Raw genomic sequence first — 6,000 nt, forward strand, 5'->3', positions numbered from 1 at the left:
TAGCAGAAAAGAGAAGTAGCAGGTTTCATAAGCTAGGAAGCTATAATTGGTAGATTTCCATTAAGATTGGCACCTGAATTGTGGAATCTTCTCCCCACTGAGGTGAAGTTGGCCTCAACTCTTTTGAGTTTCCATCCATCTCTTAAAACCTAGCTATGTCAGCAAAGCCTTTGGACCCCAGGTAATGAGTGAACTTGTAAAGGACTCAATTAACATCCCATCATCTGTTGTTTCCTTGTTTATTTTGTTTTTTTATAGTTTCTATTTTTTTTTATAATTAATGATGATAATGGCTTTACATATTTATTTATTGTTCTTACTTCTCGTCCAGAGTCACTTTTGGTGACATTAAGAGATATAGAAATTAGGTAAATAAATAAATATAGCCAAACAGAGTTGCTTTACAAGATTTTTCTGATAGGTTTTCTTTATAATTTACAACCTGCTTAAAATAATTTAAAAGTATTATATTACCATGCTAAATATTTTGATACTGCTACTCATTAGATGTAGTAGAATTTAAGCTAAATTTGACCAAAAAAAACCAAACTGATATATTTAGTAACAAATGAAGCTTTCTTTGGATACCTAATCCCAATTTTTTAAAATAATTCAAAATATAAATAATTTTTCAGTATTCCAAATTAGCATGAGCTTATATAAATCCAAATTATATTTTAAAAGGCTATAATCTACTTTATCAAATGTCTTTCTGAAATCTAAGTCTACTATATACATTGTATTCACTTGATCCACTAACCTTGTTAAATAAAGCAATAAGATTTGTGTAGCATGAATATAAAAAGTCTTTTCTACATTCAGCGAGTCTACTGCTACTTATTACAATTTTCCTGATACTATAAATCCAGAATATAAATTAGCAATTTAATATTATTAGATACTTCTTTGACCTTTGATAAAGAAACATATTGTGCAGGATGGATAATTAATATGATCTGTAATCTCCATGCCAGAATTGCTGTCAATATTTTTTGCACTGACATTTAGCAAGGAAATTGGAAAATAGTTTCACACAGTCAGCAGTTGTTTACTATAATAGTAGAAATAATGTGATATTGTTGGGGTTGGGAATTTTTCATTTACAGGGTACTGAGTTTACTCCCAATATCATTGCTTTATACCGTTTCAGAGATACTTTGTTTCCATTTAGATTACATTAAAATTTTATGTAATTCTATTTAGGTCATCTTGCACAACACTTTAGAAGCTCCTCCCCCCCCATTTTTATTAAACTTTTTTTCTTTCTTTTCCCATGAAGCATAATCAGTTATAAGACCATCTATATGTATTTTAATAGCATCACAAAGCATACTTTCATAGAATGTCTAAAACAAAGCATTCTTCAAGTACTTGGTGCATGTGTTTTATGCAAAAACCTATTCTTTAATATTTTAAATTGCATCTAAAAAATATTATTCTTTATTATATGTAACTGGTGTCACTGGGGCATGATCAGGTATGGGAATCATCCCTGTAGTGAGTGCATTAACCAGTTTCCCTAAGGCCAAATCTTTCTTTCTTTCTTTCTTTCTTTCTTTCTTTCTTTCTTTCTTTCTTTCTTTCTTTCTTTCTTTCTTTCTTTCACCTTCAAGTCCATCTGGTAACTGTTCAGATAAGTCTCTGTTTCTTGGCAACATTTTTGGAAGTGGTTTGCTATTGTCTTCTTCCCAGGGCTGAGAGGAAGTGATTCACCCAAGGTCACACAGCTGGCTTTTGTGTCTAAAACTCACAGTCTGACACTTTCTAGCCTGGTGCCTTTAAGCACTATGCCAAACTGTTCCTGAAGGATCAAGATATTTAAAAATAATCCAATCAAGAAAAACTGTGCTGCAAGATAAAAAAAAAGTATATTATTGTTGAGAAGGATTTAAAAGTCACTATATATTTATAAAATTGAACTCTGACACATAAGCTTTCAATATTTTCCACATATGAGAATAGTAGAATGATTTAGGGAGAGTAGTACTGCAATCTAATAAAGAATCTAAAATGTGATTAAAATCTCAAGCCATAATTATTTGATCTTCAGCCAAAGTAAAAAATGTTAGCATCATGAAATATATTTGGAAAATCCTCAGTAGGGCCATAGTAATAAGTGCAGTAGGTTTATTAAAACACTTAATTACACACAGATATATATATATATGTGTGTTTGTGTGGGTGTTTGTGCACGTATGTGTATATATATATATATATATATATATATATATATATATATATATATGCACATACGTGCACAAACAGCCGCACAAACATTTTCTATTTCATTTATTTATTGTTACATCACAAACACACATAAACACACACACACACACACACACAGAGAGAGAGAGAGAGAGAGAGAGAGAGAGATGTTAAGGAAAACTAAAAATCTAAATGTACAAAAGAGCCATTGTTTAACTTGGAAATCCTGCCTATCATTAATGAACAACTTGTTCCTAATCAAGCACAGAGACCATAGATAAAGAGTAGCTAAGTGTTACAGGAAAATGACACATTTGGAGAAAAAGACGTGCTTTGTGATACAAAACACTAGTATTTTATTCTGAGCCATTGCTTTCATGAGGGCTAACCTTTATCTGGGAGGGACAGAATTGGGAGGGTTATATATTATTTTGTAAAAGGTAAGTGCTGTGGAGGAATAGTGATATATATAATGTTTCAGTCACAAGAAAAATGATCTGGTACATCTGAATTTTTTTTTTTTTAATGCTGGCAGATTGGTAGCCTGCAATGCTATAATATGCTCTACATCTGATGGTGAAGCACATGAATAAGTTGAAAGCCATTTTGCATCTGTTTTTAGACAGTCTGTTCATGCTAGAATGAAACTCACATTATCTGTGCCAGAGCTATTAAAATTAATGATGATTCATGTATATATTTAACTCACACCTGCCATTTATGGTTGCCTTGGGTGCGAAAACACATCACTCAGTCCCACCTTATCTGCAATGCCAAAATTCATTCTTTTTTTTAAAAAAAAGGCTCTTAAGGAAGGTTCAGATCAGGTTCCTCCTTGCAATGATCTTTTTATTAGACAAAAGTAACGTAAATCATAATGCTTATATTTTTTGAAAGGGGACCTTATATTATACATTCATCCCTCTGGTGTTCTAAGATTTGAGACTGGCCATCTCAATGAAGCCAGTTTTACCTTCTCCATATCAATGTATAGGTAGTCCTTAGTTAACAATTACACTGTTTAGTGACCAGTCAAACTTACAATGGTACTGAAAAACACAGCTTTATGATTGGCCCTTCAACTTGCAAACATCGCAGCATCTCCATGGTCATCTGATTGCCATTTGTTCACAGTCAGCTTCCAACAAGCAAAGTCAACAGAGAAGCCAGCAGTAAGTTGCAAATTATGATGTTTCACTTAATGACAATACCACTCAGTCATTGCTGGTCCCAATGCTAACGTTAATAATAAAAATGAGGACTACCTGAATTTCTCCAATAGATTTTCATAAAAGCCTGGGACTCTCATTCCTGCACTGCCTCCATTCAAATCAGAAGACCACACTTGGGATATTGCATCCAGTTTTGGTGATCATCATATAAAAAGATGCTGAGACTCAGAAAGAATGCAGAGAAGAAGAACAAATATGATTAGGGGACTGGAGGCTAAAACATATGAAGAACGGTTTCTAGAATTGGGTATGTCTAGTTTAATGAAAAGAAAGACTAGGGGGTGGCATGAATGCACTACTCTAATATCCCAGGGGTTACCACAAAGAAGAGAGAGTTGAGCTATTCTCCAAAGCATCTAAAGGCAGGAGAAAAAACAATGCATGAAAACTAATCAAGGAGAAAAGCAACCTGATTAATTGTTAGAATAATTAATCAGTGGAATGACTTACCTCCAGAAGTTCTGGGTGCTCCAATATTGTTTTTTTTTTAAAAAAAAAAGAAATTGAACAGTCTTTGTCTGATATGGTATATGGTTTCCTGCCTGAGCAGAGTTGGACTAGAAGACCTCCAAGATCCTTTCTAACTCTTTATTCTGATGTTCTAAATGCCTAGTGTTTGTGTTCAAGTATATAACTGCTTCCCAATTCACACCATTTTGAGCAGAGGCAAAGAACAGCAGCATCTAGTTCAGGGGTTTTCAACCGTGGCAACTTTAAGACTTGTGGACTTCAACTCCCAGAATTCCTCAGCCAGCTTTGCTGGCTGAGGAATTCTGGGAATTGAAGTCTACAAGTCTTAAAGTTGCCAAGGTTGAGAACCCCTGATCTAGTTGGATAATGGGACAAGACAGAAAAAGATGCTGATGACTGGCAGCTGCTTAAAGAAAGGAAGAGAAGGCTTCCACCGAAAGAATAGGAATGAGCAGCAGTTCCACAATTTGAGGACAGATGAAGAGCAAAAGTAAATTTTCTACCTCTCTATGCTTCAGAAATGTAAATACAGTCTCATTCCATACCTCAATGGATAAAACGTGGGGCCAATTAATTTTGGACTGGCTTTGTGCTGGATATTTGGGAGAATGAATTCATTGAAATGGGATTTCTTTATTTAATAATGATTGATCACATGGGCACTAATGATGGATGAGCCTAATTAATTAAAGGAGAATGGATCTGTAATAGGATCAAGATCAGTGGGTGGTAAATTCACACTGAATAAATGAATGCAAAGGCTGCAACAGATTAAGGCCAGGGGAATGAGTAGAAGGAAGAAAGGAAGGGTTTCAGATATGGGTTGAAAGAGACATTATCTTTGAGAAATATGGGTAGGGAAGACCAGGAATACAAATTTCTCAAACACCAGCTAATCCAGTCTTCTTAAATATTTTTTTTTCAAGTTTTCCTCTCTTTAGTCTTCAAAACTAGCAGAAATGATAGCAGAATTATGGTTAATACTGCTAATTACAGATGTACCCCAAAATGATGGTTTACAGGGTGCTGTGAATAGGAAGTGTCCAGGAATATTTCCTTTGGTGTCTTTCAATCTCAGTAGCCTATCTGACTTTTTAGATTCTTGTAATTAAACTAATCCAAAATAAAAGAATCCGGCATGGTGTCAAAGTATTAGCCTTTGTAACATCATCAGTATAAGAGACATAGACATTCTTAATTTTTTTTTAACTAGTGGTTGACTGCAACTCAATGTTTTGTTTAGAATGTGGCCTCATTGTTGGGGGGGGGGAGTAGAGGTAACAGAAATTATGCAGGAGTGGCAACCTTATCTATAAACGTATCAAATTCCAGTGTAAGAAATGGATGCCCTGGAACTGGTTACATTCATCAACCTTGTTAGTTGGGGGAATATGCACAGTGTGAATAGACATGGCCCACCCTACCCACGCAACACAGACCACCTCTCATCAACTAGTTTTAATGGATCTGATATAAGGAGAAGAATACGCTGAATCTTGAAAGTAATATTTTTCTGCCACAGTCTCCTTTGAGATTACACTAGCACCATTATTGTTGGCCACCAGAAGCAATTAAAGATGGAGGTTATCGTAGAGGACTTTCAGGAATGAATGTCCCCCACACATTATCCTTACCAGTTTTATTTTTATTGATCTGTCTATATTTTATTCTGGTTTTGTTTTAATGTTTTAAACTGCCAGGAAACTTTTCATAAGAGAAGTAAGTTCCAGTTATGGTTTGTTTTATTTATATCCTAACTAGCCTCTAAAAGCAAAAAGCAGTGTAAATAGCACTCCCTCCTCAACAATGCTGTATGGTCAGTTGGGCTAAAAGAAACGGATCAGCTCAAAATCAGCTATCAAGCTTCTGTTGATGAAGGTGAGTTTGAATTTGGATTTCCCAGTCAACGGCCTACTGCAGATTGAATTTTTCTCTATGTTCTTATTACCTTCCCTCATTAAATGCAATTTTGCAGGGATTTTTTTTAAAGAAAAGAAAAGATACTTGTAGTATAGAGACAAAAAGAAGAAAATATTATATGTGTATAGTTGCTGATTTTTGATGGATTTATTTTTTTTAATATTTCCAAGCA

Source organism: Crotalus tigris, unplaced genomic scaffold (assembly GCF_016545835.1).
Source record: "Crotalus tigris isolate CLP2741 ecotype Arizona unplaced genomic scaffold, ASM1654583v1 scf7180000019423.1032690, whole genome shotgun sequence".
Classification (NCBI taxonomy): domain Eukaryota; kingdom Metazoa; phylum Chordata; class Lepidosauria; order Squamata; family Viperidae; genus Crotalus; species Crotalus tigris.